The sequence below is a fragment of the Lagenorhynchus albirostris genome, chromosome 17 (genome assembly GCF_949774975.1).
Source record: "Lagenorhynchus albirostris chromosome 17, mLagAlb1.1, whole genome shotgun sequence".
NCBI lineage: Eukaryota > Metazoa > Chordata > Mammalia > Artiodactyla > Delphinidae > Lagenorhynchus > Lagenorhynchus albirostris.
Genome location: NC_083111.1, coordinates 46,554,691 through 46,566,360, shown reverse-complemented (window position 1 = coordinate 46,566,360; position 11,670 = coordinate 46,554,691). Strand labels below are relative to the sequence as shown.

At 42.4% G+C, this 11,670-nt stretch overlaps 1 pseudogene; it reads right to left on the bottom strand.

Moving 5' to 3' along the window:
* Window positions 1-2,217: 2,217 nt before the first annotated feature.
* On the bottom strand, window positions 2,218-11,142 carry LOC132507973 (small ribosomal subunit protein uS10-like; annotated as a pseudogene).
* Between the last annotated feature and the right edge of the window lie 528 nt (window positions 11,143-11,670).

Genomic DNA, 11,670 nt, shown 5'->3' with positions numbered 1-11,670 from the left:
ATTGTCATTTGTTTCTCAGTATTTTTTGATTTCCTTAGCAATCTCTTGATTATTTAGTAGCGTATTGTTTAGCCTCCATGTGTTTGTATTTTTTACAGTTTTTTTCCTGCAATTGATATCTAGTCTCAGCACATTTTTTTTGTTGTTTTGGTTTTTTTTGTTTGTTTGTTTGTTTTTGCGGTATGCAGGCCTCTCACTGTTGCGGAGCAGAGGCTCCGGACATGCAGGCTCAGCGGCCATGGCTCATGGGCCTAGCTGCTCCGCGGCACGTGGGATCCTCCCGGACCGGGGCACGAACCCGCGTCCCCTGCATTGGCAGGCGGACTCTCAACCACCGCGCCACCAGGGAAGCCCTCCGTTCTGTTATTATAAAAATAATCTCCCATGTCATGTTCAACTATTTTTATTATTTCACTTTTTACATTTAAATTTTTTTTTTTTTTTTTTTTTTTGCGGTATGCAGGCCTCTCACTGTTGTGGCCTCTCCCGTTGCGGAGCACAGGCTCCGGACGCGCAGGCTCAGCGGCCATGGCTCACGGCCCCAGCTGCTCCGCAGCATGTGGGATCTTCCCGGACTGGGGCACGAACCCGTGTCCCCTGCATCGGCAGGCGGACTCTCAACCACTGCGCCACCAGGGAAGCCCTACATTTAAATTTTTGATCCATCTGCACTTTGTTCTGGTGCACCATTTATTGTTCATTTACTGTGTGTGCCAGACATGGTATTCAGCATTTTACATACATTATCTTATTTAATAATCAGAATTATGGCAACCTCTATTTTACTAATAAGGACATTGAAGCTTAGAAACACAAACTCAGCCAAGATCTTACATCTAGTGAGTGTCATAATCGAACTCAAGTTAGCCTGAGTTCAATTTTTATGCTCTTCTGTATAATATTTATAAACTTAGCATTCTGTGTTGTTTGGAAATCCCTAACTTCATGACTGCTATTTTAGGAAAAATAGTTGATGAGTATGTGATGACAACTAACCATTCCATGAGACTTAAAGAACCAGGAAGATGCATTGAGGTGGGGCTACTAGATGTCAATTAGCCAAAGTCGTTCTCCAGCTGGGCAACTGACTCCTGCCCCAAACTGGAAGCTGAGAATTCAAATACTTCTCCCAGCAAAATTATGGATGATTCGATTACATTACACAGAGTAAACAGAACTGTGACTATTAAATCTTTGAATGTAAGAGTCTCTTGAACCTCCTTTGTCATGGAACAGCATAGATTCCAAAGTTTGGATTGGATTCAGCCTGCAAGAGAACATAATTATTGGATGTGATTGATTCTTAGATACACATCTTTTCACATTTAACATCTCTGAGATTAGGATGCCTCTTCTGATCAGTGGTGTCTTATAATTGTTGTTGGCCAGGTGACAGACAATATGTAGCAGTGGCCACCTGCATTTGTGCCAACCTGCTTTATATTTCTAATGGTACAAATGGACAACAGCAACTCATCAACTTTTCATTCAACAAATCATTTAAGGACCATTTCAGGAAGGAATATAATCTTGGTTGTTTTCTGGACTCTTCTGTTGACACCTTCTGAAAAGAATCAAGAAAGCAGCTGTATTAAAACTTGGGGGTAGGTGCTGGAGTCATTGACTTGGAAAAAAAACATCCTCAAAAGACCTTTTTTTAAAAAAAATTTTTACTTATTTTGGGCTGCGTTGGCTCTTCGTTTATGTTCGCAGGCTTTCTCTAGTCGCGGAGAGCGGGGGTCTTCGTTGCGGCGCGCAGGCTTCTCATTGCTGTGGCTTCTCTTGTTGTGGAGCACAGGCTGTAGGCGCACAGGCTTCAGTAGTTGTGGCATGTGGGCTCAGTAGTTGTGGCACATGGGCTTAGTTGCTCCACGGGATGTGGGATCTTCCTGGATCAGAGATCGAACCCATGTCCCCTGCATTGGCAGGCGATTCTTAACCACTGTGCCACCAGGGAAGGCCCCAAAGAACTGTTTAAAGAAATCCTGCATAACTGACACCCGGCTAGCACAGAGGATGATTGTGTTTGGAAAAACAGGACATACATACCCAACTCTGAAGTGAAATGCATTTTGAAGACTGGACTCTGAATGAGAAGTCTGGGGAATACTTTAACCTATTTATTTCTCTTATGTGTTCCTTTCATATTGTGCACAATTGATGTGATAAAATCTATGTCTATTAAACTTCTTTTAGCAATTAATTAAAATAGCTAATTTAAACACCAGCAATGGTGACTTCAACCTATACTCCTGGCTCTGTATTGATTGAAGTAATCTGTTGAACAATCTCAGAAGAGCTGTGCAAATCAATGATCACTCTGGACTCTCATCTTTTGTTTGTTTGCTTGTTTTTGACTGAGTGGCTTGCGGGATCTTAGTTCCCCTACTAGGGATTGAACCCGGGCCCTCAGCAGTGAAAGCATAGAGTCCTAACAACTGGACCGCCCAGGAATTCCCTGGACTCTCTTCTGAAAGCAATCCCAAGTCCTAGGACCTTCAGCACAAGGAATTTTTCTTGTAGTAATTCTCAGGGTCTTAGTGGGACACCAAGGCCTTTCACTTTGACGTTCTTTTCCTTTGTGCCTCTAATAAAGATGCTCACACCTTCCGCAGGGGGTTCGTTTCCATTGCAGCTGGTTAATGCGACTCTGATTCTATGAATCCCTCTCTTTGGCTCCGAGCGTGTCTTTCCAGTATCCTTAAAAACTTCCTCACTCACTGTTCCTGCACACGAGCTAACAGCTGAAGGTCAGGAGGTGCCACAGCCACTGCATCTTCCTCAAAGAGCCAGTAAAGTTTAAAAAGGTCCTTCAATCATTATAAAATAAAATGCTAAGTAATATGAAAGCATTGTGTCCTAGTTTAATTGATGGCATTCCCTCCTCCTTTCTCAGTGGTACGAAACCACTGGCACATCTTGCAATCAATGGCCTCTCAAATTAGATGAAATATGGTAGTTTCAGCTTGGGAGGGGTGTGGGTCAGGGAGCCAGTTAGACAAAGAAGTACATGAGGTCATTTTGTTGTCGTTGCATATTTATCACTTTGAACGAATCTATAGGAGACTGACTGTATCAATAGATCTAATTAATTTTCTAGGTTTTGTCTTACGCACTTAAGCTGGGCGTTCCTGATCATACTTTCTTTTGTAATCAGAGTATAGGATTTTACCATGGTCCTTTAAAAATTTTGTCTTTTTGGCTCTGGTCTGTTGTTCTCACCTGCCAAGATCATTCTGGATCATTATTCTCTTATTTACAGTTTTAGCTATCCCTCCCTCTAGCTTTACGCCATGTGTAAATTTGATAAGCCGAACCTCTATATTTTTATCCAAGTCACTAATAAAAATATTGAGCAGTCCTGGGACAATTTTGTAGAGCCATGGCAGCCATTAGTGATTCCCTCAGGTTGGCATGAACCACAGATTGACTCTTTCTGGACATAGCATTTTACCCAGCTGCAACTCCACGCATCTGAGATATAGTGCAGTTGGTAGGCACCCAAGCTTTGATCTCAGAGTTGACCTCTCAACCCTAGCCCCACCATATCCTTGCTGTATGACCCTGGGCAAGTTACCTGATGAAGCTCTGCTTAGTTTCCTCATCTGTAAAATGGGACAATTCTTTTTACTTTATAGGAATGGGTAGATGTTTAAGTTAATTAGTACTCACAAAACACTTAGTAGAGTTCCTGACATAAAGTAGGCTCTCAATAAATATTAAGGGTTAGTCCTATCAATTTTCTCAGATTTCTCCATCTTGTTCAATACATACCATGAGACACTTTATCGAATGCCTAAGAAAAACTCAGCATAAACTAACTTCATCATTCTGCTGTTCTAACAGACTTATCAAAAAAATGAGATCCGTTTAGTATGCAGTTTTTATTTATAATTTATAATGACTATTTTCAACAAGGGTTTGTTGCAGCTTAAAATAAAAGACATGTATGGATTTATTTGTGATGACTCCAGGCTGACTGTTAATGATCAACACTCTACTTTTAAGTGTTTAGGAACACTGGGAATCCATTATACAGCTGACAGTTCTGTATTTTATTGAATTTCCCCTTTTACCATGTAATGGCAATCAATGTTTGCCTGTCTCCACCTTCTAGGGATCATGCCATTCCCAAGATTTCTTAAAGACTGATGTTGATGTTTGTATGATCGCATCTGCAGGTTATTTTTTTTTATCCTGGATGTATTTCATAGGAGTTGCAGAATTAAACACATTTGAAGCAGCCGGGACTCTCACCACCTTCTCATTTATCTTGGATTTCACTGCCTTATAGCCCTTGTCGTTCTGTCCTTAAGGGTAGTGGTTTTAAACCTTTCGAGTGCATGTGAATCACTTGGAGGAGGGAGAGCTGTTAGAAATGCACATCTCCAACCTGCTTCCAGAGATTTAGGCTTAGTAGGTGTGAAATGGGGCCTGGGAATATACATTTTTACAAACACTCTAGGTGAGTTTGATGCACCGCCTGTGCGAAACACCTTATACAGAGGAAAATGATGGAAAATAATTTTGTAATTATGATTTTTTTCTTATCATGTTCTTGTATATGTTAGCATTATCCATCTCTCCTCCAAAATTAGTCTTACTTGGTGGCTTTGGTCCAAACAAACTTAGAAATAGCCCTTTTGTTTAGCATTTTTCATAAACCTTGGATTATTCTGGATTTTTGACCCTCCTGACACTACTCATAAAGCTTATGCATTTAAAAAAATATTGTCCTTGGGAAAAAAAAAATTGTCCTTGGTTCTGGGCCATTTCTGTCATTGTTAGCATGTGTGCTTTGAAAGCCTGAGCCCATTAGAGTGCTCTCTATGCAGTCCTGCCTCGGCCCCTTCAGATGTCCACAGGGCGGTACGCTCTACACTTGGGGCATCCAGCCAGGATTTCCTGAGAATGAGATGAGGCTGTGGATGACAGAGAGAAGAGCTATATGAGCTATTTATTAAAATGCCTACGGGAAATCTGCCCAGAAATTGGTCATGTACTGGTGCTCTGCCATTTGTTAGTGGTTGAGGTGAGAAGGGATGAATTCAGACCAAAGCTGAGGCCGTCCGGCCTTCTGAAATTGCTGATGTCAGGCCTTCTTCTAGACCACTTCCCTGATACGTCATCCCACTTCTTCCTCTCTGACCCTTTGGACCTCGATATGCTTTCATCACTGCGTATTGCACACTGGAGTTTAGTTGTTTGGTCATGTGTCCACCATTTATTACATTAAATAGAGGAACAAGGTCTTCCTTATTTAAAACAAAAACAATATAAAACAAACAAAATCCTGCACTTTGCACACTACTTGACGTTCAGTATTTGTTGAACTAAGCCACCGATAACGAATATTCGACAGGCATGCTATACTCCCGGTCCTGTGCTGGAGCAGACATTGCTAATGGATCTCTGAACTCTTCCCTCCTGAACTTGGAAGCAGTTTCAATATTCTTCAGAACATGGCTTTTCCATCAAATCTACCAGAACTGACTTGCAAAATGACACCTACTTGCCAATTCTAAACAAAACAGAGGTCCTTTTCTCCTACTACAGTCCAGTTGTTAACTCCATTCATGGAATAAAAAAAGAAAATAGCTTACAAATACAAATTAAGTACTTGGAAAGTCAAGTTGGTATGATAAATACTAAGGGGAAAACACAGGGAATTTACACTGGATATAGAGTAGCCGGCATCTTGGAATAAGCAGGTGTCTGGGTTTTCCAGCATTTGAGACTCTAGAATGATATTAATGATACAATAATGAGAATGATACTAAAACTCAGCATCTCATTTCATGGGATCAGCAAAGTCTGAAACCTTTCAAGTAATGATTCTCCTATACCACAGAAACTGGGCCCGCATTTCGGTGAGATCCAAAATCAATGTGTAAGTTGAGAGCTGTGTCTCCTAACATACATCAGGAGGCAAAGGCAGCATCATTTGGGCTGAAAGGGAGATAAACAAAAGCAGGACTGTCTAGGGAATATTTTCTTTCCTCCCTCTCCTTCATCTCCCCTTCCCCATGCAACTTTTGAACCCTGATTATTAGCTGTCACTTAACAATCTTGACAGTTCCATTTTGCACTGATAAACTTTTTTGTGTATCTATATAACCGGCCCAAACTGGGGCTGCTCCGAAGTAAAGCCAGACCCTCGCCATCTCTGCCTCTTTCTCTCAAACGTGGCCACTATAGTTGTTCTCTCTTAGGTTCCTATTTTAGAGCTCAGTGATACTGAGAAAACTATCCCTTCTTTCAACTCCTAGATTGAAGGCTAAAGGACTGAAGGGTACATGTAGGGTATTTATAAGCTCTGAAGTTGCTGGAGTCACTCTCAGAGGGAACTTGGATTTCAAGAGGCTATTAATACAGAAATCCTTATTTTTCAGAACCTGCTAGTGAGTGAGATTCTGCAAATCAGAAAAATTTTACCATAAAAGTAATTTAAAATTTTAATTCCTTAAAAATATAGAAAATGTATTAAAGACATTGCATCCCTCTCTGCCTTTAGGAACAACTTCACTGGTTTGATGCTGCCACAGGATCAACACCAAGAGTGGAGACATTTGTTCACTAAGCTGTGAATGGTGCAATGAACCTCCCACAAACTTTTGTGGAATGTTGGGCAAATGCCTCCATGTTCCTCTTCTTGACCTTTTTGGACAGCTTTTTATAGTCCTGTCTACTCTTCACCTGTGGAGTTATCAGATGCCCTTCCTGGCTCTTACAATGAGCTTGCCTTTCAAAATGCATGTTTTCCTTCAAGTTATTCCTTCTAAGTGTTTATGGGCTAGAACATCAGACAATGAGGTTTCTTTGAATTGTGTATAAAATAAGAGTTAACTCTGAATGAGGCTTCCCCTCTACTGGCCTCCTAGCTTCCAGGTTCTGACGAGTCTAGACTGGCTTCCCCCAGTGGAGACTGAGCTCTGATTAGCATAAAGCTTAAAAACGTGTTTCATTTTGTTTTTGTGTAGTACTGGGTCTATATCCAGGGAGCAGTAACCTAGAATATTCTGCACTGATCAACTCACCATAGAGGGAAATGTTCTGTTCTTGAGATAAAGGGCATTCAAAGGAGGGCAGCCACCAGGGTGATAGGTATTGAAACCATGTCATTCAGGAACCAGCTGAAAGAACTGAGGCCGTTAGGGTTATGGGGAACTACTGAAAGGAAACAGATGTCCTCCAACAGGTGGAGGGTGGTCTGCCCTGGGAGAGGGCGTTAGGCTTGCTGGGTACAGCTACTGAAGGCAGAACTCAGGATGAAGAACAGAAGTCACTGGGAGAAGATATGATAAACTGCAGAACAAGCAGAGCTTGCTTAAAGCGGAACGAGTGCCTTTTAGGGAATGACTTTTCTGTAGCTGACGTATTCAAGCAAATAGTGGCTGACGGACTTTGAGGGAGAAATCCTCAGAGAGGTTACCACTGGCCAACCCAAGCTCACTCTTTCTCTTTCTTTCTCTCTGCCTCTCTGTCTGTCTGTCACACACACACACACACACACACACACTCACCCCATTCTTTACCTTCCCCTTCCATACTTTAATTTTTATTTTAAAATTTTTTCTCCATACCATATAGCAACATCCTATAGATTCTACTTTTTAATCATGTTTCTTGGCAGTCTCCCCCAGCCAGAATGGAACTTCCTGGAGATGAGGGGTTTGCCTGTCCTGTGTGTTGCCATATCCCCATCACTCAGGACATGCTTGGCACGTAGTAGGCCGAATGAATTTATCGCTGAATGAATAAATGATCAGGGATCACTGTAGAAGGAGACCCTCCCTGGGGTGAGTAGTGGGTCTGATTATCTCTGGGTACTTTCCAGATCTGGAATCTGAGGATGTTATAAGCCCTACAAAGCAGGCCCCATGTCTCCTGACACTTGGGCCACTCTTGCCTGGGGAGGAGTATTGCTGAGAAAACCATCAAGGCCATGTGTGCAAATTTCTAAATAGGTGCAGGATGCGTGTGGCCAGCGCGGAGCAGGGCCTGATGGGTGGCTGCTGGGTGATGGGAAGAGGAAGGCCTCAGAGAAAGAGGGATTTGAAACATGAGCTACATACAGAGGAGGACATAGTTTTCGGGTGGGAATCTCAGCCTTTGAGCACGTTACTTAATATCTCTGAAGCTTAATTTCCTCATGTATACAAACCTTGCAGGACTGTAGTGAAAATGAAATGTGAATCACTGGGCCCAGGGCCAATCACAGAAGTTTGTTGCTCAGAAAGTGCTTGCTCCCCTTTGGGTGATGGGTGTTGTGCTATTTCACTTGAGTTTTGACTGGGTGAGATTTTATAGAGATGTGTACAAAGGACTTGCAAAGTAGAGGGCGGGAGTAGACTCCAAAGTGGGGAGTCTAGACCCAAACCGCCTGGGTTCAGATCCTGGCTTTCACTTACTAACTGGGTGACCTTGGGCAAGTTACTTGACCTCTCTGTGCCTCAATAGCCTCATCTGTAAAATGGGGCTAATAATAGTACCTATGCTCTAGGTTCGTGTGAAGATTAAATGAGTTACGATACATAAGGCACTTAAAACAGTGACTAGCCCAATGCGAGCACACTGTACACGCCAGCTATTAGGATTATTATGTATTCTGAAGTAAGTCTACCACAGATCCCTTTGGTTAAGGTCAGGAGGGAGACAGGGGAAGGTGGGGTGAAACCAGACATGACTGTCATAACAGTGTGAGCTCTGCCAGACAAGCCCTCTTCACAAGGCCCGGCCCATTTCCCCTCGCTTCCTTCAGAAGACCTTTCCCAGCTGCCCTGCCCCCGGGTGCCTAGATCACCCTGGATTAGTGCTTTACATATACTGCCTTGTACTATCATTTATGTTTTTATATTCTGCCCCACCCCAACTCAATCGTGAATTCACTGAGGAAGGCAAGAAAACACCTGTCAACCCTGTCCCTTTCCTCTGTACTCTGCCATGAGTGTGAGGAGCGTGTGGGTTGGTGAGAATAGCTTTGGAATCAGGTGGTCTGCATTTTAATCCCAACTCTCCGACTTCCTAGACACATGACCTGGGCAAGCTGCTTAACCATACAAGGCCTCAGTTTCATCATCTATGAAATGGGGACAATATTATCACCTAGGGCTGTTGTAAAGATGGAGATAACGCATGAAAAATATTTAGCACAGAGCCTGCGGCCATAATAAACAGTCAGTAAGCCGTAAGTTTGACTCTGCTTAAGGCCAAAGAGAACACTGCTAAGAAGTGATCCTATCAGAAGCACAGGCTGTGGTTTGCAGTGGATTGCAGCAGAGAGCAAGGTGATGCGCCCACTGCAGTGGTCCATCATTGACGTGATAAGGACCATGGGCCTACACTCCTCGGCCCCTGGCTCTCCACCCTCAAGGAGGAAGCACTGGTTGTTCAATTCCATGAAGATGACGGTCTTAGTTTCAGTAACAGAATGAGAAGTACCTACTATGCATTTCCTGGTTGTGATATTGTGCTATAGTAATGTGAGATGTTACTGCTGAGGGAAGCTGAGTGAAGGGTATATCCGATGTCTCTAAATTATTCCTTATACCTGCATGTAAATTTTTGCAATTATCTCAAAAATCATTTAAAAATAAGTACCCGAATTAACTCATCTTTTGTGATCCCCTTCTTTATGGCCTTCTTTCTCCCTAACTCCTTTTCCATAGCCCTTTTCCATATATCCCTGTGTCCTGCACACAACAGCACTTACATTGAGTATTGATGCCCCACCGAAAACATGGGGAGAAAAGGACAACAATAATGGATTGTAATTGAGTGTTTATCTGCCAGAATGGTTCAAAGCACTTTATACATATTAACTCTTTTAATCTTTACAATAACCCTTGAGGTTTTTATAACCCTCATTTCACAAGTGAGAAAAATCAGGCTTTGAGAAATGAAATAACTTGTTCAACGTCACATAGCAGAGCCAAGACTCCATGTTTGCTGGGCTCCAAAGCCTCCCTGGCTACTCATTGTAGATCTTATAAAATCTGAGAGCGCGATTATTAAAAACAACATTTTAAGTGATTACCACAATAAGTTCAGTGAACATCCATCATTCCTATAGATACAAAATAAAAGAAAAAGAATATTTTTCCTTGTGATGAGAACTCTTAGGATTTATTCTGTTAACGAATTTCATATATAAGATACAGCGGTGTTCATTATATTAATCGTGTTGTACATTACATCCCTAGTAATTATTTATCTTACACCTGGAATTTTGTACCATCATTTCATGATGTATGTAAGTCAAATCATATGCTGTACACCTTACACTATACGGTGCCATTTGTCAATTATATCTCAAGGAAAATGGAAGGAAAAACATTTTTTTCTTTTTGTTTTTAAATGGAAGCATAGTTGATTTACAATATTATGTTAGTTTCTGGTGTACGGCAAAGTGATTCAGTTATATATATATATATATATATGATATACATGTGATATATATTCTTTTTCAGATTCTTTTCTATTATAGGTTATTACAAGATGTTGAAGATAGTTCCCTATGCTATACAGTAGGTTCTTGTTGTTTATCTATTTTGTATATAGTGGTGTTTATATCTGTTAATCCCAAACTCCTAATTTATCCCTCCCCCCTCTCACCTTCTCCTTTCGTAGCCACAAATTTTTTTTTTTTTTGGTTGTGTTGCGTCTTCGTTTCTGTGCGAGGGCTTTCTCTAGTTGTGGCAAGCGGGGGCCACTCTTCATCGCGGTGCGCGGGCCTCTCACTGTCGTGGCCTCTCTTGTTGTGGAGCACAGGCTCCGGACGCGCAGGCTCAGTAGTTGTGGCTTACGGGCCCAGTTGCTCTGCAGCATGTGGGATCTTCCCAGACCAGGGCTCGAACCCGTGTCCCCTGCATTAGCAGGCAGATTCTCAACCACTGCGCCACCAGGGAAGCCCCCGTAGCCACAAATTTTTGTAAATAAGTAATAAATTTTGTAATAAAATAAGTTCATTTGTATCATTTAAGAAAAAAAATTTTAATGTATTTTTTGACAACCGTTGGGGTGTTCTTTATCTCTGCTCAGTGGGATCTGTAGACAGACCCCCAGGAACCATACAACAATAAGGAATGGCGAACTCAGTCCCTCACCTCCATCAAGCCTTCGCCCAAATGTCTCCTTGTGCATGACGTCTTCTCTAGCCTCCATATTAAATGTTAGCAAATCCCCTACACAAACCTACCCCTGCTAGGTGACCAGCTGTCCTAGTTTGCCAGGAACTGAGGGGGTTCCCAGGGTACATGGCTTTTCAGGGTTTTTTAAAAAAATTTTTGTACACCTTACAAAAAATATCTATTTGTCTTCACAAATAGCTTTGACCCTACCCTGCATTGGGTCTTCGTTGAGGCACGCGGGCTTTCTCTAGTTGCCGAGAGCGGGGTATACTCATCATTGGGGTGCCCAGGCTTCTCATTGCGGTGGCTTCTCTTGTTGCGGAGCACGGGCTCTAGGGACGCGGGCTTCAGTAATTGTGGCACACAGGCTTAGTTGCTCCGCGGCACGTGGGATCTAACCGGACCAGGGCTCGAACCAGTGTCCCCTGCATTGGCAGGTGGATTCTTAACCACTGAACCACCGGGGAAGCCCGGCTTTTCAGTTTTAAAATCAGGATAGTCCCTGACAAACCTGGAGGAGTTGGTCACCCCACCCTGCTCA